This window comes from Syngnathoides biaculeatus, chromosome 9 (genome assembly GCF_019802595.1).
Source record: "Syngnathoides biaculeatus isolate LvHL_M chromosome 9, ASM1980259v1, whole genome shotgun sequence".
NCBI classification, from domain to species: Eukaryota; Metazoa; Chordata; class Actinopteri; order Syngnathiformes; family Syngnathidae; genus Syngnathoides; species Syngnathoides biaculeatus.
In genome coordinates, this window is record NC_084648.1 from 31,451,952 (window position 1) to 31,478,772 (window position 26,821).

At 40.0% G+C, this 26,821-nt stretch overlaps 1 protein-coding gene and 1 long non-coding RNA gene across 5 annotated transcripts in view; one reads left to right on the forward strand and one right to left on the reverse strand.

Annotated features, from left to right (window-relative positions):
* The window catches only part of LOC133506643 (tumor suppressor candidate 3), a 142,379-nt gene that overhangs the window by 110,439 nt on the left and 5,119 nt on the right, over positions 1 to 26,821 (reverse strand). The window lies entirely within an intron of this gene.
* Positions 9 to 25,957, forward strand: LOC133506645 (uncharacterized). 3 transcript variants are annotated; one of them, XR_009796568.1, is made up of 5 exons: positions 9 to 525; positions 6,589 to 6,660; positions 7,724 to 7,866; positions 13,366 to 20,771; positions 20,869 to 25,957. It is a non-coding gene; the product is annotated as an uncharacterized LOC133506645 (long non-coding RNA). The 3 variants fall into 3 exon arrangements; XR_009796567.1 differs by having other exon boundaries at positions 20,883 to 25,957; XR_009796566.1 differs by having other exon boundaries at positions 101 to 525; positions 13,366 to 25,957.

The following is a 26,821-nucleotide window of genomic DNA, read 5'->3' on the forward strand; positions in this document are numbered from 1 at the left end:
CTTTAAACCTTTCAATCAAACATTATAGTCAGCGTTGTGTGTGGCTATGTGCTTGTGTGTGTCAGTGTGTAGTTATGTGTTTTGATGTGAAACTGTCTTATAGTACTATATGTGTTCAGCCTATGAAGTGTCACAGCAACACAAGGCTGTCTGTGAGGATAAGAGTGTGGGGTCTTATCAGGCACAAGCCAGACACACACAAACACATATTCCTGCACACGCACTACACACGCACACATGAGACGCTGTGCACAAGAGGAAATCACACTCACTCATATCAGCTATATGGCAACACTTGCCAGTTATCTTCCTTTGGGAAGGATGAGGGGGGGGGTGAAACAAGCTGGAGGAAAAAAAAAACTGTTGTAAAGGTCAAGGGACAAGCCTGCAAACTGAAGGGTGAAGAATTAAAATTCAAAAAATGATGTTGTCAGTAGAATTGATAGTGAAAGATAAGGGGCTTTAAGAACTGTAAAATTCTTTGGAAGTCAAGAATGAAGAGAAGATGGCACTTCTGATCATAAGGTAGGATGTTTAACAGTTTGCTTTTGGTAAAACAAGTAGAAGAACTTTTAAAGACTAAACTTTAAGCCGATCTGATCAGCCTAATCTGTATCTCCCGATAATCAGCATTTTATTTTATGTCATAATTCATCGATCCAATCAATGACATCATTGATCAGCTTCACAAAAGACATTTAATGTGTGTCACCATCATGTACAGTATATTCAAAACCAACAGCTAGTTTATATTTGCCATTGTCGTATGTGATTTCACATGCTACAGAAAACGTCTGACCACCTAAAAAGTTGTTAAAAAAAAAAGTAGTTAGTGTGGGACAAAATGTTTGTGGCGTTCTGTCGAATCATGCTCTAAATATTTGGTGGGTACGAAGTAATTAATTACATTAAAGTAATTGAATTGCATTAAGTTAGCACCGATTATTTCTGCAACATGGTTATGTTGTTTTAAAGGAAGACTTCGTCCAAAGTAATGGGAACAGAAGCACACATTAAAAGTTAGTAGATGAGGGTTCAGTGTTTCTTTTAATGCCGGAGTTATCCACAGATTTTACCGAGAAACATCTCTAAATTGGAAAAGTATTATCGAAATTCCTCTCTCGCTCAGATATTCCAATGAGCCTGGCTGGAAAACTGACAGCCAATCAGCGTTTGGCACGCCTGCAGTGCTTCCTGTTCTGACCACCCATTGCTCATGGATACGTTTCACCGAACAGGGAACATCCACTATCTGGATAATTACAAATGAACAAAACAAAAATAGCATAATGTACAATGTTCAAGGCTGTGTGTTTGAGCCGGAATACACACAGGCAGAACTTGACGTAGTGGAGAGGGGGCTTCGGACTGACAACGAACAATAATCCCATTATATGGGCCGCTGAGATTTGTTTGATGCTTTTCTGAGGAGTTGGTTTAGATTTAGAGAATATAGCAGGGGTGGCCAAACTTTTTTTTACCCCAAGATTTACTTTTCAAGCACCCAGCCTCTCGCGATCAACCAGCGGGGGGATGGTGTGGGGGTGCAAACGCACATCGCCGTAAATAGGAGTCAGGAAGTGTCGTGTGGTAACAGCCAATAAAACGAGTATAACATGGAGTCGATGCTCCGTCTTATTACTACTCCCACCATTGAGCAAATTAAACGAAAACAACAATGTTCAAGCGTTTGAGCCAGAATACACACAGGTGGAAGTTGACGCGTTGGAGAGGGGTGGTGACGCTGACGGAGGGGCATAACATGGACCTCGGTGATGTTCCAGACATGCTTGTTTTGAAAGGCTGGTGTTCGTCTTCTCTTTGTGACCTAATGCCAACTGCGGCGGAATGCCAGTTTTGTCATGAGTTTGAAAAGGTCAAAAAAAAAAAATGGAGCGTGGACCGGAATGAACTTGGATCACAATCAATTTGTCTGAATAACATAATTACTCGATACTAGATAATAGATACGAAGTTGTTTGGACGAAGACATGTTATATATCAATTTACTTATTATCCGTGACAGTTTGACGAAAGGACCACTTGTACATCCAGGGGAAAATCGGTGAGTACATATTTTTAATGGTCTTGGAATCTTATGTGAATGATATGTGAGATATATGAATGCTATGGTCTCTGGCCAAAGATTATCAAAAATGTGAGCTTATTTTCAAAGTATGGCGTAGGACTAGCTAATGGTTTATTTATATATGGAATATAAAATGCAAAAAAAATAAAAAATTGGGACTTCCCTAAAATGATTACACGTATAAATCCATCCATCCATTACTTTGACCGCCTAGCCCCACGAGGGTCGGGGGAGTCCTGGAGCCTATCCCAGCTGTCAACGGGCAGGAGGCAGTTTACACACGCACTGACACGAGGAGAATATCCAAACTACACACGCGGAGGTCCAGGACTGAACCCAGGTCCTCATAACTGTGAGGCCAATGCTTTATAGGTGCGCCACCATGCCGCCTCATAAAGTATATTGTTGCTTATACAGTTCCGGCACAAGGCTATAAGCTAGACGGGTAATAACCAGTCATGGTTCGATGCGTGCAAATTTTCCCGACTCATGAACGAGTCTCAACTGTGACAGCCACAGTTTTATCATGTCAGGTTGACCCCCTGGGAGGTTTAAAGAAGGACAAATTTGGGTGCGTTTTCTCAGTTTTGTTGCAGTTTGGTGCTCAACACGTCGGCATCTTGGCTTAGCTAGAATGAATGGTCTGTAATGCTAAGCACCGGCGACATCCGTGGCTTGGTCAAGGACGTTTCTTCCGCGTCTGGAAGTGAAAGCTGGCACATATTGTATCCAGATTTTTTTTAGATGGGAAAATGTTTTTTATTTTCATTTTTTTTCAATTATTGACCAAATTATATTTAATAATAATATTACTTGACATTGGAGGATTTATTGTACATGTGAATTTTGGGGTCTTCCTTTAATTACAATACAACAGGGGTGTTCAATGCGTCGATGACAATTTCGGTCGATCGCGACGGCTTGCCGAAAACAAAAAAGAAAAGAAAAGACATGAGCCGTATTTTTTTTTTAAACTTTAGCTCACCACGCATGTGCAAACAATGACAGTACAGGAAAACACTCTGTCAGTGAATCCCCCCCCTCCCATTTTAAGCTCTCGCTTAAGAAATCTTAACAAACATGAGTGTGGATGCTCCAGTGAAGAAGCCATTGCTGATGTGTGGAAGGACACCGGAGATTGTGTTTCTCACTGCGGTTGGTCGAATCTACTGATGTGAGTGACACAGCCCAGGTGTGCATTTTCATTCGTATGGTATTTAGTGATAATCAACGTGAACTCAGATAGTTACAAAAAAATGTTTAAAGTTAATTATGTAATTAATTATATGTAATATTGGCTCATGCGGTTATGCAATGCACACAAACATTTACACTTCAATAATACTTTAAAAAATGTGTTTTGCATTTTTGTAGTGGGTAGATCTTTGTGACTTGGTCATTCCATTTTATCATTCTAAAAAAAAAAAAATGTCAACCACAACTCCTGATACTCAGGATACAGTTCACAAGAATATACAGTAAATAAGTAACTCATTTAAATAGATACATTGCTCCATCTCGAAATGGTGATCGGTTATCATTTTATTGGACTCGTTTTCCGGTGAGCGGTCCCAAAAAGTCTGTAAAACATACAGTAGATACATGGAACAAATGCCATTTGAGGACACCAGTCCAGCTCCAAAATCTTGTTTTCTTATAGGAATTAATAAATTGTTTGAGTAATTATTATCTTTGTTCCATATTACAGAAAAGTAAAATGCATTTTTACAACATAAGACTGTCAAACAATTTCTTTACTTTCTTACCACTTTCAATGTGACTCCTTAACGTACAGTAATTCAGTCACACATATTTGACGAGCACGACTGCTCTCGCGCGCCTTAATGTTCTCAAATCTGCACAGTTGAGCACGAAAAGTCACGTGTGTACAATTTGTTACAAGTAGAAAAAAATAGATATTGAAAGATGTCGCTTTTGTGTAGTCTTGACATTAATTTAAGTGTTTATTTTATAAGCGATGTTAATTAAACAAGTCCGTTTCTAAACAATCAGTATTCACCCGGAAAAAGGAAATGTAAGTTAACCGTACAGAGCATGTTAGTAAGTTACAAGGCCCTCACCATACGCGAACACATACTGAGTCTGGCGAGTAAAGTTTTAAAATGGTGAAAAAAAATGACTGCTTATCCTAGCATACGTTTCTGTACTGTTATAGACTTTTATGTATATTACAGGAATTCGTATTTGATTCCTGGCTTTAGCATGACGAAAGTTTCGGCGGAAGCTACACCGGAAGTTGAGCGAATAATTGTTTACATCGAAGACAACTGCATCCGGGTGCGGCATCAGACCCACGCTTTGTTGCCATTGGTTCATGCTATCTATGGATGGTATGGAAAATTTATAAATCTTTGGGATTATCTTCTGAAAAACAAAGGATGGCAGTGGTATAAGTGCAGCTTGTCAGCTGCCAACTTTGACGGATGTCCATTACGCAGGAAAGACGACCAAAACAACTTTGACTGCTGTCGGAAAATTTATTCCGCGTGCAGGCCAGAGGCAAAAGATTTGCCAGGGATGAATTTCTAAATTCAAGTGGCTCAAATTGAGGGACTAAATTTTTTTTTGCCAATGGTGTATTGACAGTGGAAGGAAAAAAATGTTCTAATATGCTGAAAATCATCAGTGGCACCAAAGTTGGATGACTTCGTGAAGCATCAGCAGACAATTTGCTGCAACTGCAAAGACGTCGTTGATGTAGAATGTGGCTTCAGCAGGCAGAAAATTATAAAGACGTCCTTAAGGAACTGTCTCAAAACAGAAAGTGTAAATGAACTGTTAATCGTTGAAATTGAAGGTCCTGAAGAAGAATTGTTTGATACAAGTTTCTGTAAATGGGTGAGCAGTAAAAAGAGTACAATCTTTATGGCAGGAATCATGCAAAAACTTAGTGTTGAACAGTGATATTTTCTACAGTCAGGAGTATGGAAGAGGGCTGAGAAACTTTTGTATTTCTATATCTGTCATTCTTAATGTTTATTAGATTCAGTTACTAATAAAAATATAATTTCTTGGATCACATTTACGTCTGAAAGTTATTTGTATGCACGTAATCTGTAGAACAAGAATGAATATTAGTCATGCTAGTAGATTGCAGTTTGACTGGCATGTGATTGGCTATTTTTTTACAATGATTATAGAAAGGTGGCTAATGAAAATTTATCTTGGTTTAAAAAAAAAATGACTAATGATGAAAAAAGGCTAGCCGGGGCCCTGAGTTATGCCAAAAGTGCATGTTCAGAGCGTCTTCACGTGCAGCGAGCCATGCCAATGTAAATTAAGTTACACTGAAAACATTTTTGGGATATAACACAGGTAATGTTTTAGTATCTAACTATAATAAGTATGAAATTGTGATTTACTTTGACTTGATCTAAGTTCTAACGTTAGACTAGTCCCTCCATATATCTAAATGTGAACTGTCATTTTCCCCATGGCACTGCGTTATCTTTAAGTTGAAGACTTTTCCCCTTTACATGCTTTTGGAAGATTTTGATCATCTACTGCTAGCTTTCATCAATGGATTGACAATAGATACCACCGTAATTTCGCTAGATTCTAAGAATCCATTACGCTTGCCGATAGGGATGTTTGTTACAATGTATCGCTAGCTTGTTGCCACTAACGCCGATTATGTTGAACTAAACATTCAGCATTTTCAAAACATTGCAGGTATAGACACTTTGTGTTTATTCCTTGAAAGGCCAGTGCATTTAACGTTTCTTCAGATAAAGTTTGTCAGATCAATAATTTTTATTGATGAAAAATCTTAATTACCGTTTTATATCAGGTTCTACTTATATCAGTTGAAATTGGAAATGAACATTTCTGAGTTTAAAATTTTTGTTTTCTATTTTAGTTATGTACTGTATGTTTATTTTATTTTTGATTTACAGTTATGTTATATTAATCCAGTAAGTTATTTTAAGGTCTTGAGATTCCATCCCTAATCACACCTGCAACTTTATCTGCAGGCATGACTGGTGGGCCACACCCGTAACTATATCTGCGAGCATGACTGACCACACCTACACATTTTTCAAACGTGGGTGACTGGTAATTTCTGGTCAATACCAGATAGAAGTTATGATTGTTTTAATATTTGAAAAAAAATGTCAATTATTTTTTTATTTTTGATTAATCAATTAATTGGACTGATTTTCTTACATTTCCTTCCCTTTAATCAGAATAAGACATTACAGTATTTAAAATTGACAGCATAGAAAATGTAAAAATACATATACATACACTTCCCTCCTCTTTCACTGTACACTAATAATTAACAAGATAGATATCATCTGATTTTGGCTGTAGCAATTGAAGTCAACATGACACAATCTAAATTTATTTGTAGAACTGAGGATGCGTCACCATAGGTGCCAGAAACACAGCAGGCCGAATTTATTTGATGTAAACCTGCCAGGTAGAGCGACTGTAAAAGTGTTTTTCTTTTTTTTTATTTTTTATGTATCCCCCAGAAAAAGAGCAGCACATAGAGAAGAAGGCAGCCGTGACTCATGGAAGAAAGAAGCCATGAGCAGCCCATAAAAGTGAGTAAAGGGATGCTGAGGATGTAGCAGTTGCTGGCTTGTCATACTTTATTCATAGGCTTTTACCACTTGTGTTTTTCCTTTGTTTTATGATGTACTATATAATTATGCTAGCAAGTATACACTTTGTGTTCAATTCAGCCTTTATTTTAAAAACAAAAATGTCTTTATTGCTGGAAATCTAAATAAGTTTGGCAATTCTTAAAAACTGAAGCAACACTATAGAGTAAGGATGTCAATAACAGTTTTTGTACACCCAAGTCCAAATAATGTGATTTTGAGTATCTGACAATACCTACTTCGATTGCAGTAAGAGGAAAAAAGGGAACAGGGACACTGCATCCAAATTGTCTCAAAGGTCTTTTTTTTAATAAAACAAATAAAAGCATTCCAATGTTACATTTAGATTAAAATATAACAATGGACCAATGATTCAAAACAAATAATACTTGAATAGGCTCACTTCCCTGCTCCCACTATCGCTCGCAGCTTTGCCAAATATTACTCCACATGACTCTTGCACCTTTGTTTTGTCTCGGGATCTGTCCAATTCTTCTTAACTTTTGTGGCGAGCCAGGGGGCTAAAAAAAAAAAGCCAAAAATAGGGTTTTAAAGTTTTAAAATAATAATTAAAATGTAGCCATACCACTGGGCCAGAGAGGAATGGGTTTTCAAAAAATCTTTTAATAATATTATACTTTCAGGTCATGCAGTTTGAATATGATGAAAAGTATTCTTTTTTAAAGACTGCAAACTACACCCTTAAATATCCTGTCTTTAAAAATGAAAATCTAAAAAATAAAATACCAAAATGTCGACTTTGTGTAGTAAGACAATAAAGCACTCAATGGACCTTTCCGACGTGTCAATTACTAATACAATAATAGCCAATCAGATAGCCACATTGTCTTAACCCCTCGCTTGACTCGCCCCTCTTGCCGTCATGTCCCACAAGCAATACTGGTTATCGGTCGCGTGCACTTGGAAAAGTTAATGTTACTAACAAAATGGTCCTCAGATGCACTTGGGGAACGTGCAATTCTGATGAACGATATCCTACTAGGTTACAAGGGGCCCAGCTGATTCATTTTCCAAAGCCTAAAACACAGTTGAGGAAGTGTCTACGATGGATTGAAGGCTGGCGGAAGACCGCACGTACAACTAACTATGGACAATATCAACAAACACAAGGCTGTATGTTCGAAGGTAAGTGAGGGAGAAGTATCTTCTCTGAGTTTGATTTCTATATTAACATTTGATTTCTATATTAACATTGCAGGAGAACAACTTTCGCTTTGTTAGTGTATCACTGACCTGCTGAATGAACTGTGTAATGTTTTATGCCTATGAGTCGGGTTAGTGATAGGTAAATGCGCCACGTCATGCAAGACAAATGTCTTTTTGCCTATTTGCATCACATCGGACTTTTAAAACAGAGCACTGGGTTTCATTACGAGCCAAGTCAAATGAATACACCCACTCACTTATAAAGACTGCAATGATATTACTCATGATCTTTCCAAGTAAAATGTACTCAACCTAAATTACATGCGCAGTGCGATTCCACAATTTTATTTTTAGAGTGTGTGAGGTGTCAAACTTTTTTGCATCGATCGCCCACGTTTCACTGTTACTCTGACATTGCGTCCTGCTCCGTCCAAAATCTTAATTCCGTGTACATATCGTTGCGTGAAATAGTTAAGACCTCTCTGCAGAACTCTTTTGGACAAGTCTGATGCATTTGGCAAAAAACATACCCCAATATTATCTGTAATATGCAATAGAGAACCCAGTTCAAACCTGTTATGTTCAGTCACCATTTTGGAAGATTGTGGGTCATGGCAACTGTAGCTAAGGGGAGCGGAGCTGAAGATCGGCAGTTGGCAAGGTCCATTGGTCAATGAACCAATTCAAACACTTCACAAGAACGAAGTATTTTCAAATTCTGAGGTCCCACTGTATTCTATTTTTATTTTTTTAATACAACGTCCCATCTTCATTGGAATTGGGTTTGTATCATACAGTATCAAAACATTAAAAATAACAACTAAAGCCTAATGTATTATATCATGAACATTTGGGGCCAGTACAGGTTCCGAAAGGGACTTGGCTCACTTAAAAAGGGTAAATGACAGACCCTGCATAATTTGTGGACTCTATGCTTTGAGTGTGTGAATTCTACTGTTATGCAGTCACTGATGGTGCAGCAGTATACTCGTCCGACTTTGGTGTAGGCAGCGTGGGTTCAATTCACACTTAGTGACAGTGTCGATATGTGCCCTGCAACTGACTGGAGACCAGTTCAGGGTATAGTCTGCCATTCGCCCGAAGTTGATTAGGATAGGCTCCAGCACTCCCGTGTCCCTTGTGAGGATAAGTGGCTTGGCAAATGGATGGATGGAAATCTACTATTGTCCTAACTCTACTTAAATTGTTTGAGTTGATTATCTCCATAAACTGACTGAAATGCCAGAAATTCATCCACTCATCATATGACTGGTCAGGAGTTGACTACTATTGGTTGTATTACTTTGAACGTGACGACACCAAACAAAACTTAAAATTGATCGACTGAATCCAAATTGAGTCAGTCGACTTGAAAAAAAAAAAACTCGTAAAAAACATGCTGGGAGAGGGAGGAATAATTGAGGATTGACTGAAAAGACTGAAGCTATGAGTTACTATAAGAAAAAGGTCACTACATTACTGCATAAATAATTTACATGGCTACATCCAATGAGTGTGATCCAGACAAATCACATCTGAATTCCAACTGCTTTTGAGGAGTAGCTTGGCTTCGATTGTCAATGTAAGAAAATGGACGGAGGAAATACAATATTCATCTCTTGAACACTTGAAACACATTTTCATGCACAGATAGGAATGGAGAGACTCAACAGAGACTGACTGAGAACTGGAATGCATGCATAAGAGAAAAGCGAGTGAGTGGAATACTAAAAGAAAAAAAAGATTTCACAACAGAAACAAAATGAGGCAGAAGAAAAAGAGGAAAGTCATGACAGAAGATTATGTCCTTCCTCCTTAGTAGAATAAGTGACTGCTGCAGAAGTTCTGGTAATGAGTGAACATTCGCAACAGCAACCACAAATCCATAGAACCATAATTCAAGATTTCAACACAGCACAATCGCAGTTTACTGGCTTGTCTCTTAAATGGACTTAAAAAGTGAAGGCGGCAGAAGCTCACCTTGTAAAGACTTTTAGCCGAAAACAAGGATATGGGGACTTGTAGAAGTACGAGTCTGCATCTCTTGCACTGTAGAAGTGACAAAGCACCACCAAACCACTCCCATGTTCCTCTTTGAATGATTTCAATTCCAATGAGCGATTGTGAGTCAAAAACAAGTACAACAATAAAAATGCAAAGTTCAGATGACATAAACTGAGGACTCCTTGAAGTGACCAGCATCTACAAGATGACAAACAGAAAGACTAAAATCTCAGTTACAGGTATACATCTTAAAAGGAAGATTCCTATTACTTGAAAAACAATGCAGGTGGGGCAGAAAAAGGAAATTACTGCCAAAGTAGATTTATTTAGGTAAATTCTCAGTCCAGAAGCATTGCCACAAATTGCTGTTTCTTTACTTTGCACGAGCTGTGAGACAAATAAAACCATACAGACTCAAGGTCCCTTCTCCTACCAACAGTCTGTGAGAATAATTGACCCCTCCGTACAGGGCACTTAACCACGCCTCCTGAAGTGACGTCACACCACGTGCGCTGACGTAAGACAAACAGTTAAAATGGCAAATACAATACAATACATTCTGAACTGAGACAGACTCCATGCTTCTGATTTCATTCAAATCAACGATATATTATAGATTCTAAATACAATACATTCTTAACTGAGAGAGACGCCATGCTTCTGATTTCATTCAATCATTCACACGGAGCAATGTTATGCTAGCGGAGAACGTCTCATTCATTTATACGAGACGTGTATTAAAAATCAAATTTAGGGCATATCTTCGTGCAAACACAGTCTGGTTAACTTTCGGCCGCGAGCCAGCAAGAAATCAATACGTTTGTGCAGTCCGATCATCGCTAAATATCGCTCAACAAGGAATTAAGTGTGGCAATCGTTCACACGGAGCAATGTTATGCTAGCGGAGAACGTCTCATTCATTTATACGAGACGTGTATTAAAAATCAAATTTAGGGCATATCTTCGTGCAAACACAGTCTGGTTAAGCTTCGGTCGCGAGCCAGCAAGAAATCAATATGTTTGTGCAGTCCGATCATCGCTCAACAAAGAATAAGTGTCAATCGTTCACACGCAGCAGTGTTATGCTAGGGAAGAACTTCGAATTCCTTTATACGAGACATGTATTGAAAATCAAATATAGGGCATACCTTCGTGGAAACATGTGTTCCGGTTGATATTAGATGGCTTTAGTTGATGATGCGGTCTTCCACAAAGTTTGACCCATCGAAGGCATTTTTCATACTGGGTCTTCGGTTTTGGAAAGGGTACGAATCGAACTACACCAATCGAACTCCACCAACTAGCCTTTCAGGATACCTGTTGTCACGATTACAAAGTCCGTGACTACACCTCTTAACCATATTTTTTGTTAAATAACCCAAATACGCGATAAAAACGGGCTTTGGTTAATGCAGATCTCTGGCCTCTGATTGGTCAGTGACGCGGATTGTGCAATATCCACGGAGGGGTCAATTGTGCCAACCTATGGTTGGTGGATAACATAAGTAATTATTTCAGCATGTTTTCAATGTTTGTTAGAACCATTTGACATTTTGGTAACTACACAGTTTAACATAATTTACAGGTATATTGAATTACTAATTATTTTCCCATTAAATTAGCACCACCAAAGACAAGTGTAAATAATACTGATTCACCTGGAGAGATACACCTTACAATCTAAATTGTTTGTTATTCCAAAACACAATGCACTCATCTGACTTCTATGAAAGTGGGTCAATGTGTACTGCATTCAAAATCCAGGGTGGCAGGTAAAGCAGAGGGGCAGGGCGCACGGACCAGGAAACAGCACCAACATACTGGTACTTGGTCCGACACTTGCAGTCCCCCAATCCAGCGCCAGGCCCCCAGGAACCTTCTGACATGGATATGTGGCCAAGTGTGAGAAGTGAAAAAGTATGTAAAATGAATAGCTTGAGTGTGTGCTAAGCAGCACACTCGCAACCACTGACGATGGCCGCCACTTCCAGACACGCAGCACCCACCCCCCACCTCCCCATACACACGCACACACACACACCACACACACACACACACACCACACACACACACACACACACCTCTGTCAGGACCCATTACTTGCCGCTGAGTGTGGGAGGTGCATGCACACGAAACGTGACGTCACATTTCATATGAATACAACTGGGAGTCGGCGTGTTTACGGAAATCATTGTAGCCCGTTGGATTTTGTTCAACAACAGGCCACATTTTCTTATATTTAATCAGTTCTAAAGGATATTTTCACCAATGACCATCGATTGATTCTTTGTCCGCCGTTGCAATTTTGTGGCATCTGTTTTGTCAAACAATTCTGACGTTTTGACAACATATGCTGTATGTCGGATGCCAGCTCTTTGAGCATCCTTACTGAACTCAGAAGAGGTGCACATCAGTTTTACATCCATCTATTAACGAACCCTGGGATGGATGTACCATTCAATTGGACATGAAAAATAATTGATACATGCCGAAGAAAATGCCAAGAAAAATAGATCTGCAGTCTGAACATTGATTCGTCTAAACCGGTGACACTAACATTTTTTCAGTATATATTTTCCTAGAAATTGTCAAACTAAACAATCATATCATTGATGTGTTTTAATGCTGATGATTTAACATTGGAGCCTAATCATTCATCCATCCATCCATCCACCCATCTTCTACCACTTTTCCAGATCGGGTCGCAGGGGCAGTAACTTTAGCAAAGATCCCCAGACTTCCCTTTCCCGACCCACTTCTTCCAGCTCTTACAAAAGGAGCCTGTGGCGTTACCAGGCCAGCCGAGACACAGTCATTCCAGCGCGTCCTGAGTCGTCCACAGGGTCTTTTTCTGGTGGGATGTTGGAGGCATCCAGATCAGATGCCCCAGCCACTTCATCTGGCTCCTCTCAATGCAGAGGACCAGCGGCTCGACAATGAGCCCCTCCCAGATGACCGAGCTTCTCACCCTATCTCTAAGGGAGAGCCCGGCTGCCCTTGGCCTTGGCCACTAGTTATTCGCTGCCATTCTTTTGGTCATGACCCACAGCACGTGACCATAGATAAGGGTAGGAACATAGATTGACTGGTAAATTGAGAGCTTTGCCTTTCAACTTAGCTCTCTCTTTACCACAACGGACCAATACAAAGTTCCCATCACTGCAGACGCTGTACCAATCCGCCTGTCGATCTCCCGCTCCATTCTTCCCTCACTTGTGAACAAGACCCCAAGATACTTGAACTCCTACTTGGCGTAGGATCTCATCCCAGACCCGGAAAGGGCACGCCACACTTTTCGGACTGAGGACCATGGTCTAATGATTCAAGTATATCTATTTTAAGAGCAATTAACTTTTAATCCTCAATAATACTGAATAAATAATATAAACAAAATCATATCCAAAACAAATTACGAATGAAAAAAAAAAACGAGCATTGCTATTGTTTCTAATTATGAATATTTTTTGGTTGCAGCATGCTGGGGCTGCTGTAGAAGGTTGCCCTCACAGTTCTGAGGACCAGCGTTCAAATCCCAGCCCCATCTGCATGGTATTTGCATTGTTCTCCCCGTGCCTGTGTGGGTTTTATCCGGGCACTTGGGTTTCCTCCCACATCCCAAAAATACACTTTAATTGAAGACTGAATTGCCCCTAGGTGCGATTGTGAGTACAACTGTTGACTGTCTCCATGTGCCCTGGGATAGCCAGGCCACCAGTTCAGGGAGTACCCTGCCTCTCGCCTGATGACAGCTGGAATTGGCTCCACCACATCCATGACCCTCGTGAGGATAAGCGGCTTAGAAAATGGATGGATGGATGTTTTTGTTTTTTTTCCCCCCAGAGTATCCAGTATCAGCACAAACAGCTATGGTTGAAACACGTTTGATTGCCAGTCAATTTTTTTTCTTTTGCACTGATTGGTGGACAGGCCTCAAATAGTATGCCTGTTACTTGTGGAGCTCACTCATTAGGAGATATTTTTCTTGTACGGACTATGAATTGTCAAGGAAAATCAAAATGTGTCCATATTTTACTACTTTTTCCAGCTGTCAATCTTTTTCTTAACTAGAAAATTCTTACAAGTGTTTATGAGTCTATCCTTGTCCTCTCAATACTTTCCTCTCTATTCTTTCTGTGCACTTTGTGATTGTGTATAATTGACACCTCTTCCCCATGTGCCCAGTGCAAAGACTCGTCACGTGCATGCACTGTACACGCACGCCTTCATTGTGTGTGCTGCTGTATGGATTTTCTTCAATATCGTAACACCCTACATAGTATAGTGGTACCATGACTTACAAGTTTAATTTGTTCTGTGAGACAGCTCTTAATTTACGTACTTATGGATCAAAACAAATTCCCTACTGAAAATTTTGATCAATAAAAATATCACTCAATTTTATTAAAGAAAACATGGTGAAAGAGAAGGGGAAAGAGAATTTCAAGAAATAATATCAATAATTACCATACGTTGGGACAAGAAATGACAACAACAGCTATAGATCTTGTGCACCTATGTCACCGAAATCACGTGACTGGCCATATTGCCTGTCAAGCAAAGCATTGTACAATGCTATGTCCGTTGAGACTAAACGAAAATACGTCTCCCAGAGTTTTATCAGATACTGTTAAACATTTAAAAGGTGATAATAAACAAAGGTATGTGGAAAAATTAGAGACACTTGACATAGAGGACCCATATTTAATTCCAAAGTTGATGTTTTCGCCGATAAAATCGATTATTAACCCGCTTCCGCTTGTCTTAGACAACAGGATCTACACATGTATCTGGTAAGTAAGTCGTCGAGATTTACACAGAAGAGTTTGAAAGCGTAGAAAAGTCTGGACACATGCAAATACTTCGTTGCATGATCTGTTCTCATATAAGAATAAATACCACATGGTGATGGAGCCACTCAGATTTTTTCAATACAAATACCAATATTTAAATAAATGACCTCTGGTTATACACAAACCAGGGGGGAAAAAAAGACAGCGAGTCGGCTCCTCCATACACAGAAGCATGTTGCGGCCACACGTTAAACTTCGATAAACCTTTCCGTGACAATTTTTTTTTTTAATATGCATTGTTCTCAAAAGAGTCCAATGCGTATTTTAAAATGAAAATAAACCACTGGGATAGGCTTTAGGCCCCCGTACACGGAAGCGTGTTGTGGCAACATGTTAACCTCTTTGTGACCGACGGTTTATTTTCTTTTTTTAAATACGCATTGGACTCATTTGAGAATGCATATTAAAAAAAAAAAAAAACATCTGTCAGGGAGATGTTTACCAAAGTTTCGCTTCCATGTACATTGGAGATGACCCCCTGTTTGCCAACTTGGCATTAGAAATACTGTTTGGGAATTTGAGATTGAGAAGAATAATTCCTACCTGAAATTAAGTGATCGCTATACAGTCGTGTGTATTTGGTTGGGCGCCATCTATCATGTTTAATTGCAGAAAGCCAAAGATCATTTCTGGTCTTTTCAGGTGGTATTCTATAGAATGACCTCTGAATATCTGTCTTGTCTGTTGTAACAACCAACTGCACAACAAGTCTCAGGCATAGTGAATATTCTGCTCCAGTTCAATGTCCCCCACACTGTCGAGCAGCTCTTTTTGACCATCAATATGGCGCCATGAAAATGGTGACGTCACGTGCATGAGCTCTAATGCCAGTCAAACAAAGCATTGTTGAAAGGTAATTCCGTCGAGACGAAACGGAAATATTTTTTATAGCATCACACCCAGAGTTTTCTCTGATACCGTTAAACATTTAAAAGGTCATAATAAACAAAGGTACATGGAAAAATTTGAGACACTTGGCATAGAGGATCCATAGTTAATGTCGGAGTCGATGTTTTCGCCAATAAGAAATTTGACTGTTAATCCGCTTCCGCTTATCTTGGAAAACTGGATATACACACGTATCTGGTGAATAAGTAGTTGAGATTTACAGAGAAGAGTTTGAAGGTGTATAAAAGTCTGGATGCACACAAATACTTTGTTGCTGAATGTGTTCTCAATCAGGAATAAATCCCACATAGTGCTGGGCCCACTAAGATTTTTTCAATACAAATACCAATATTTAAATAAATGACTCCTGGTTTTACACAAACTCGCATTCATTAACTATGACTGGAAAAACGTTTAGGACAGGGAGTCGTCTCCTCCGTAGACAAGCGTATTGCTGCCACACGTTAACCTCCGTAGGCCTTTCTGCAATAGACGGTGTATTTTTTTTAAATACGCATTGTTCTTAAATGAATTAACGTGGCATTATAAATACTTCTTGATAATTTGAGATTGAGAAGAATAATTCCTACCTGAAATGAAAAGATTGCAACAGAGGCATGTGTATTTCGTTGGGCACCATCCATCCCATTTAATTGCCAGAATCAATTGATCTTTTCTCATCTTTTCAGCTGCTATCCCTTAGAATGATCTATTTCAGGCTTGTCAAACAAAAGGCACGCGGTTCCGGCCCGCGAGGAGGTTTGATCAGGCCCACATGATAATTTAAAAGTAAAAAATGCATAAAAGACACGGAATAAATATTATCAATAAGATGCCATTCATTGATTATCCGCTAGGGGCACACTGTTGAGTAGAAGACAACATTGTTTTGATCAGAGAAGAAGACAACAGCAGGCTCCGAGACAACCTAACACAGTAGATGGTATCAATGCGGTATCTGCTGGTTGTTACAACTTTGTTTTAACCCTGGTCTCTACCCCTCCCCTAAACCCTCTTTAGCCAAAATGTCATCCAAATGGAGAAAAGTAGATATGGAGTGTAGAATTTTCAATGACAAATGGACCACGTCCCATTTATTTATAGAAATGCATGGAAAACCTTTGTGCTTGGTGTGTTTGCAACAAGTTTTGGAGTATTGAAGGAATATATTCGACACCACTACGAGACTCTTCACAGTGAAAAATATGACGGCTTACAAGGACTACTGAGAAGAGATAAAATCAACGAATTGCAGGCGGGTCTTGAGAAAACAGTAGCCAACTTTCATCCAGAGCCGACAATCAGTGAAGCAGTGGTAAAAGCCAGCTACCTAAGTAATTGCTACCGAAATAGCATTAGCATCAAAGCTGTATTCCATCGGGGACTTTGTTAAACGATGCATGGTGAAGGCGGCTGAACTTGTATGTCCTGAGAACCGACAAGCGTTTGCCAATATTAGCCTGTCGAGGAATACTAGAACAGAGGATTTCAGACCTATCAGCAGATATAGACAGTCAATTGAAAGAGAGTCAAGTCATTTATTACATTTTCTGTTGCAATTGACGAGAGCACTTACATCACAGACGTGGCACAACTGGCCTTATTTATCATGGAGTTGATGAGACATTGACTGTTACTGAAGAGTTTGAGTTGGTGCCAATGATGGACACCACAACAAAAATTTAGATGTTTAATGTTAGTCAGCAACTTCACTACAAAAAAGCGTGGTGGAATTCTACCTTTCATGCGACTGAATTTTCAGTATGTATTGTGTGTGTTTCATGTATGACTGCGCATTTAGAGGAGATGTGAATACTTTCTTCATTACACATTTAATTGCACTCTCCTTAGTCTGTAAAGTGTGGTGAGGTGAGCTGTGGGAATTATAAACGATTAAATTCAGATTTTATTTGAACATGAGAAAATGGTTTAAAAATTCCTTTCTTTATAAATCTCATTTAATCTTAGTGCATTACATATTTTTCAATACCAATTACTTAAAGTTTTGTGCCTTTGTACAATCAGTGGGATCAGTTGCTATGCATATATGAGTGATAAAAGTAAATTGCACATGTCTAATGAAATCTGACGTGTTTCATAAAATGTTTTGTCAAAGGAATGTTCGTTAAATTTTAACATTTTCCTCATGTTCTTGTGCTTCTTTACACCAAAACAAAGGAAAGACATGATATTTTGGTTATTTATAGTAGAGTATGGTATCATTTTAATGGTCCGGCCCACTTGACATCTCCATAGGCCGTATGTGGCCCACAGTGTGAAATGAGTTTGACACCCCTGATCTATTTGAAGAACTGTCTCATCTATTGTGACAACCAACAGCACAATAGGTCACAGGCATTGTGAAAAATCTGCTCCGGTTCAACAACTCCCACACTACCAAGCAGCTTTATTTGACCGGCAATATGGCGCTGCAAAAATGGTGACGTCACATGCACAATCTCTATAGAAGATACAACGATATTCCTAGACCTGAATTTAATCATAGTTCTCTTCATAATAATCAAATCATGAGGTGCTGAGATCCCCATAGGTACTGTAGAGAGTGATTCAAAGACTGAAATTATGATCATTTGTTGAAGGCGGCACGTTGGACACATAGTTAGCACATCTGCATGACAGTTCTGATAACATGGATTAAAATCCGGCTGTGCCTGTGTGGAGTTTGCATGTTCTCCCCGTGCCTGGATGGGGTTTCTCGGGTACTCCGTTTTTCGCCCACATCCCCCAAAAAACACGTTAACTGAATACTGAATTTCCAGTAGATGTGAATCTTTGTGTATCTGCTATTAATTGGCGTTCAGTTCAGAGTGTACCCCACCTCGTACCCAGAGATAACTAGGATAAACTCCAGCATACCAGCAATCCCAGTGAGGATAAGTGGTATGGAAAATGGATGGATGTTGTGTTGAAAACTTTGTCACAACTTTATGTTCTATTTTTAGTGTATTGGCTTTATGGCCTTATTCAGTCTATAAACAAATGAATGTTAAACCAGGAATAACTTTTGGAATTGACGCCTGGGAGCAACAATAAGCAATTATTATATTCTGCTACAATCACAAACTTTAACTAGTAGGTACAAATATTAAAACAAGTACCGACTGATTATGAATTCAATAAGCAAAGAAAACAATTTAGTAAAGGTCAGAATTGAAACAATAGTGCTTGCTTGTTAAGATTTCCAAGCCATGATTTAAACTTAGCAGGTAGCTCAGCCTAAGACCTGAAAATAAAAGACTTATCATGGCATCCTTTTAATGATAATACTGGTCCCTGGGAGCAGTATCAGGAAAAGTACTTTGCAAACTCCCTCACTTTGTAAATATATAATACTCAAGATATCCATAATTCTTCATGCATTTGGACTAGCTGCCTTGGACATTTTGTCCTCTTTTTGCCCCTTGCTGACTCCAGTGCCTCAATATAGGAAGTGCTTACATTGGTTCTTTATTTGTGCAGTAGTCAGCCTTAAGACAGAAACACAACACAAGCCAGATATAATATCTAGCAAAGCTGAGGAGATGAACGAGCAAATTTTGAAGGGCAATAAATATTCTTCACTCTCGATGACTATACTCCTCCATTTCCTGAGGGGTATATTACAGGATTTAGAGAGGCAAGGGTCCAAGTGCTACTGCCCTAAGTTCCTTTCACAAATTTGTTTCATTTCTTTTCTACTGTCTGTCAGAATCTCAATGCTGAACTCTCACCTTTTCCTTTTGGACTCAATTTTATCTTAAGCTATTTCTCGTACATACATAAATCCTGGTTGACTCCTTGCAAAGGAAAATAAGGAAAGTATAGCTCCTTTTCCTGGATGTCAAACCTCCAAAACCATTAACATTAGTTGCCACTTTTAGCACAACGCGCCATCACCATATTTCATCAGTACGCTTTCTTTTCATTTTTCATATTCTTCTTTCATTGTACATTATTACTCAGCCCCTAAGATAGACCTGAGCAAAGTACAACACGCGCCACATCCAGCATGTTGGCCTTTTCTGTACAGTCCACATGAGATCAAGAAACAGAAATAAACCCCAATAGATCAATGTGTTACTTTTATTTTGAAAGTAAGATTATTATCACAGTTGTGCTTCCCATTATTGGCAACCTCGAAGTACAAAATGTGGTATAATGATTCAAAGGATTTTTTTTTCTATAAATAACTTGTGGTTGATACATGAGCATATATTTTATGGACAAATGAAACAAAAATAATGCTTTTTAGCAATGCACCCAATCAGTTTGTGCACAGACAAGCGCAATGAAGAATAAGCAAAACACTGCCAACAGTCATGCATGGAGGCGGATCCATAATGCTGTCTCACCTGTGTAATAAGACTTGTTTTATGGCAAAAATCATGGGTTCAAAATATTGTAAAAAGCACAGTTATGGACTTTACTGGGGAAAAAAAGGACTGTTTTACCATGGGCAGCAATGAGACCTGCTGACAATCCAATTGAATATGTTTGGGAAAAGAACCTTCCAAATGTTCAAGAGGTTGAACACATTCCAAAGGAAATGTGAAAAAAAATACCACCTGATGAGTGCAAAAAGCTTATAGATGGATACAAGAAATGTTTGGAGGCTGTCATCGCTGTCAAAGGGTGCGCAACTAAATATTAAAGAGGGGCTCCTTTGATTGTTGAATATGCTGTTTTCTGGTCTTGTCAAGTCCTGTGACTTATCCAAAGTCTGCGCAGAACAACTTGCTCCATTCTTCACAAAAATCTTCAGTAGGTCTCTAGAACTGTGTGAAGCACCAGACTGCTTCAAACGCTCCGCAACCATCCCGCGAGTTGCCTTGATATCTGTGATCATGAAGTCCGTTGAATGCCTTGTGCTGGACTACCTCAAGAGCGTTGCAGGTCCCAAATTGAACCCAATGGAGTATCCCAACAAGCTAACAGGTCTCTGGCTGATGCAGTCATCATGGGTCTGCACTTCATCCTTGAACACCACGACAGTCTAGGAACCTATTGGAGGATCCAATTCGGGACTTCAGCTCTGCATTCAATACCATCATCCCCAAACTCCTCTCCAAGCTTCTCCACCTTGGAGTCTCGCCTGCCATCTGCGAGTGGATCTATAACTTCCTGACACGCAGGACACAGCAGGTGAGGCTAACCTCATCCACACACACACACCATCATCCCAAGGTTGTGTCCTCTCCCTGTTGCTCTTCTCGTTCTATACAAACGACTGAACCTCAAGTCAAACTCCTGAAGTTCGCAGATGGCGCCACAGTTGTCGGCTCATCAAAGATGGCGACGAGTGTGTATCAACAGGAAGTCAAGAGGCTGGAGCTTTGGTGTGGCTAACACAACCTGGATCTGAACAAATTAAAGACTGTAGAAATGATTGTGGACTTCAGGAGGCAACCTTCACCACAGCTGCCCCTCATGATGTCTTGTGTCAAATATACCTTTAAGTTCTTGGGAATTAGAGTTTCACAGGATCTGAAGTAGGAGACAAACATCCATTCTATCCTAAAAAAAAAAAAAAAGCCCAACAAAAGGTACTTCTTGGGGCTTTTGAGGAAGCATGGCCTGTCACAAGAGCTGCCTTCACAGTTCTCCACATTGTCTATTCAATGAATACTGTGTACTTCAATCACAGTCTGGTTTGGGGCTGCCACATACAAGGAAAAACTCAAACTCAGGACAAGAGTGGGCAGGATGCATCCTTTGCACAACTGTGAATTGACTATTGTTTTTCATACTCAACATGTATGTTGTACTAGGGCGAGACAAATTATGTGTGTGTTGTCACATACTTGGTCAATAAAGATGATTCTGATAGTAATTCACAGATTAACACCCAGAATTACGTGTATGTGGATGGTGGATGTGTGGATCTAGCTCCCAGCATTCAAGGAGTACAAAATACCCTACAATGTCAGTGACGGTGACACCAACTTCTCTCAAGTCAACTAAAGCACAACATTCTCACCAATGAGTGAACTGAAGTCACACCTTCAACTAACCACCTCCAAAAGTACTTATTCAGTCTCAAACAGAAGTGCTCAATGTGTCGATCATATGACAAAAAAAAAAAAAAAAAAAAAAAAAAGATGTCAGACTATCATCAACCCCGTTGCTTGCTTCAGGTGTGCCCAATACGTCAAGATATATTGGTCAAGCTCAAAGGTAGTGTTGGTATAACACATGACATTAAAACGTAGACATCGGGCTATCACTATGAAATCTTCGTAATCATAAATGTAATTTTCATGTGGTAAACTGATGCCATAACCAGAGAGTATCCAGGCCCCGTCCATTCCCATTTTCCCAAGATGTCATGAGCAAAACCGCTAAACTTTATAGTGAAAGCTATAAACCGGTATCTTGTGGTATTATTTGGGCACTAGATGCTTAAAATAGAAATGTAAATGGGGTAGATGGTTCTGTATACTGGACTGATATGGTTATTTGAGCTGTAGAATTTTGTGTATGTGAACAGATTTGTTTTTTTTTTAATCCACACCTGTGCATGTAAATGCTGCATACCCATGGAAAGAACAGAATAAAATTGTTGTTGTGAGAGTCAACATATTCACCAGAAAATGGCAGATCATCCAGACCATCTGCTGCAGTGCACCCAGGTTTTATTGCCAGGTGTCTGAACTCATGAGTACTTGAGGTTGCCGATCTCCAATTCAGGCAACAGTATCGGCAGTGAAGGAATTTCCACAACACGAGTAAGAGCTATTTCTATTCCTATTTCTAATGCAGCCACATGGGGGCACAAACCAGTGCAATCTGTAGGCCGGTCCCAAGCCCGGATAAATGCAGAGGGTTGCGTCAGGAAGGGCATCCGTCATAAAAACTGTGCCAAACAAATATGAGCGTTCATCTAAAGAATCCCATACTGGATCGGTCGTGGCCCGGGTTAACAACGCCCGCCCCCGACACTGCTAACCTGCAGGCCGTCGGTGGAAATTCAGCTACTGTGGGTCGAAGAGGAGGAAACCGGATCCATCGTCAGAAAAAAAGAGGAATGCACAGAGCCTACAACTGAGTGTAGGCACTTTGAATGTTGGGACTATGACAGGAAAAGCTCAGGAGTTGGTTGACATGATGATTAGGATAAAGGTTGATATTCTGTGCATCCAAGAGAGCAGGTGGAAAGGTAGTAAGGCTAGAAGTTTAGGAGCAGGGTTTAAATTATTCTACCACGGAGTAGATGGGAAGAGAAATGGAGTAGGGGTTATTTTAAGGGAAGAGCTGGATAAAAATGTCTTGGAGGTGAAAAGAGTATCAGATCGAGTGATGAGACTAAAATTTGAAATTGAGGGTGTTATGTATAATGTGGTTAGCGGCTATGCCCCACAGGTAGGATGTGACCTAGAGTTTAAAGAGAAATTCTGGAAGGAACTAAATGAAGTAGTTCTGAGCATCCCAGACAGCGAGAGAGTTGTGATTGGTGCAGCTAATTCAGTAGAAATGTGCTGAAAAGGCTGTGCAGCAGGTACGTTTAAGGCAATGTTTTTGGAATCATTACAGTTTGATGAACAGAAAACTGATAATGCCCATGATTGATCTACCATGAGGGAAAGACCTGTTCAAAATACCCAGAAAGTTGAATTGAGAAAATGCTCTCTTTTGAACCCAATAGAAGTCATGCACCTGATCCCCCACCCCACCAAAAAAATAGTCCCTTTGATTGGCCATTACAGGCTTTGTCTCAGGCATGTGTCTCCCTGTGTGTGCCATTTGATTTGTTATGTGGAATAAAATAACATTGGATTGGTACAAACAGGGCCCAACGTGGGAGTGGAAGTTAAAGTACAGGGCCCAACGTGGGAGTGGAAGTCAGAGTCTAAAAGTATATTGCGCAAGCAATACTTGATTAATAAAAAAAAAAACAGTGGTGTATAGAGTAAAAGTAAAGCTTTATCTTAATGCAAACAATCCAGTAAAAGTCTGACCCTAACCTACTCTAACAAGTAAAATTCATCCAAAATGTTACTTGAGTAAATATAGCGCCTTACTATATACCGTAAGAGTACCCTCTGCTAATGTTGTCAATATAAATGTAAGTTCTATTAGCTTTCAGAGATAACTGAATTACCTGGCAATCAAAAATATCTAACAAACATATCTAATATAATATCTAATGACCACAAATTATGTGGGAGGGTTCATAGACAAGTAAAGAAGACAAGTGGGCACCATTCATTGTTTCTTTCATTAGGTAATGCTTGTTTTTGCCTATGGGTTTTACCTCTGAAAATGGCATTTTCTGTAAAGCAAACGTGAAAACCAGATAGCAGTTCATGGGTGAAAATCAATTCATCTAGGAGCTGAGAAGGAGAAGTGATAACAGCTATTGTGCAAACACTGGGCATAGCCGATACTGTACAGCAATTTGGAATTTCCTGAAAAAGTAAAAACTACTGGTACTGCAGTCACTGTGATTTGACGAGCACGATCGCGCTCGCAAATCTTCACAGTCAAGCACGAAAAATCACGCGCGTAGAATTTGCTACGAGTAAAAAAAATAGATATTGAAAGACGTTGCTTATTTTGTGTAGTCTTGACATTAATTTACCTGTTTATTTCACAAACGTTGTGAACTAAAGCCTGCTCCTAAACAATCAGTATTCATCTGGAAACAGGAAATGTGAGTGAACCGTACTGAGCATGTACGTAAGTGATGCCAAAAGCACATGTTCCGAGCTGCTTCACGTACTGCGAGTGCATTTACGTAGAAAGTCATCACCATCATGAGCCATGTCAAAGGAAATTCAGTTACACCAGGGGCACTCAATGTGTCGATCGTGTTGGTTGATCATGTGACAGTGTGCTCCAAAAAAAAAAAGTTACACTCATCCACCTCGTCGCTAGATTCAGGTGTGGCCAATACATCGAGTGCATGCACATAAAGGCACCTTCTAGCAAGCCGGCCTCCTATTTACAGCAGTTGCGGCCCGTGCACCCCCCCCCCCATCTTTTTTTTCTTCTCTTTTAAGCACACGGTCTATAGAGCTTGTGCACCTACGTCATAAAATCATGTGACTTTTGTTTACCTCGCCGTATTACTGGTCAAGCTAAGCATTGCTCAATGCTAAGTTGGTTGGAGATGACACAGAAAAATGTCTTGTGGCACGACACCCAGAGTCTTGTCCGATACCGTCAGTCATGGAAAAATTACATAAACTCGGCAGAGAGGACCCGTATTTAATGTCGAAGTTGATGATTGGACTGTTAATTCGCTTCCGCTTGTCTTGGACAACTGGATATACACATGGACCTGGTGAGTAAATCGTCGAGATTTACACGGAAAAGTTGGAAAGCATATAAAAGTCTGGACGCATACGAAAACTTTGTTGATGGATCTGTTCTCATCAGGAATAAATCCCACATAGTCACGTTTTTGACGGCTTGTGAACAGAGAAGTGTGTTCGGCAACACATTAACCTTGTTCATCTGCTTACAAAAATAAAGGTGCAATTATGCCTCAGTGTCTCACGAGCGCCACCCTGCGCCTAATAATACGGTGCACCTTATACATGTATAAAATAATGGAATTGCATCCGCATCTGAAACCGAGCCTTTTAATACGGTGCACCTTATAGCTGTGAAAATACAGTACTAAAAGTTATGTTTTAGGTGTCCATGACCCTTTAAGTAGATGCATGTTGATGTTATGGTTTACACACTGCATTGTTATGACGGCTCCCGAGAGAGCTCGTATGGGATACAAGTACGAGTTTTTCTTTTACCAAGCTGTTCTGATTCCCAATAAAAGTATAAAAACAATCCTATCTACTGTCCATTGTGGTGGATGGGCCTCCATCTTCATATATAATGCAATGTTCAAGATGAAGTGTGCATCTCTTACGGCTGGTCCAATTAAATGTATTGCACATCATAAATATGCCCGACCCAAATGAATTACTTCAGGGGAACAGCTTTCCAGAGATCTACTGTAATTGTTTAAATCAAAATTACAAAAAAGTATTTATGTAAACCTAGCTATTGTGTGAGTGGTCCAATAGGGCGAGCTGCTAAGCTTCTTAAGAGCTCTAACTCAGTAGCTTATAGGCTAGCTTGTTAACTCGTGATCTTGCTCGAGGATGGACCAGCCCACACAACAAATTGTTAACTTTCCCTCCAATGTCTGTCATGGTCTCTGTTTTGGTTGGGTTAGTTTTGTTTATTTCCCGTGTTCCATGTCTCATCTGCTAATTTTGGATAGCCGAAAGAAACTTACTATTTTTATTTTTAAATAATAGCTTTCCAACAGTTTGTTTTTTTTTGGGGGGGAACTATTTCACCAACTTGAAAAAAACTTTCTTTCACAGGCCACAGATGAAGCTGGGATGCAGAGAAATGCAACTGCCAGTTCATATAAATGTGGATATGTGTTTTTCCATGTCTTGTTCTCATGCAGTACACTGTAATGCCTCAGTATAGAAGAGGTGTTATTGTTGTATACAAGCTCTCTTGCACATAATAGACACTTCACCTGTGAGAACACGAGAAATGTGTTCTCGTATTGATATTAAAGGTCAAGTGTCATCCCGATAAACATTCTAAAATAAATAGTGAAATAAAAAATACATATAACATTATTCACTTCAATGTCTACACGAAAAAATAAATATGAGTGGAGAGCACGTCATCGAGGCGCAAAGTTGCGGAAGTGTCATTTGACATCCAGCTGGTCGCCATATTGGCTGCATCTCCTGTCCGTGATGTCACCCCGGATATTCGCCATTGAAAACACGCTGTGGCCCCTACAATGGGACATCCCCCTTCTGACACGGAAGCTCTTTTCGACAAGTACATCACACAACCGAGTGAAGTTACCGGGGCAATATTACCCGACTGTTTCGAGCCATATTCAGATATGTGATCACGGCCAAAACGCCTCCCTGTCCGATCCACTTCCGTGGCGGAGATGAGCCATCGCGGCCCAGCGCTACGGCAAGCGACCCTGGCCGATAAGGCAAGGCCGAGCAGGTCGCCGGCCTTGTCGGCCAAGGTGGCTCATTTTCGACGCCAAGGTGGCTCATCACGGCGCCGAGCCGCGGGGTGCTTTACGCCGCTGTCGTAGCAGCGTTGTTCATAGCTGCCGCCATCTGCGAGCCCAACGCGGCAGCCTTCGCGGGCGAGCCCGATGCGGAAGCTCTCCGATGCGCACAACGACACATTTAGCA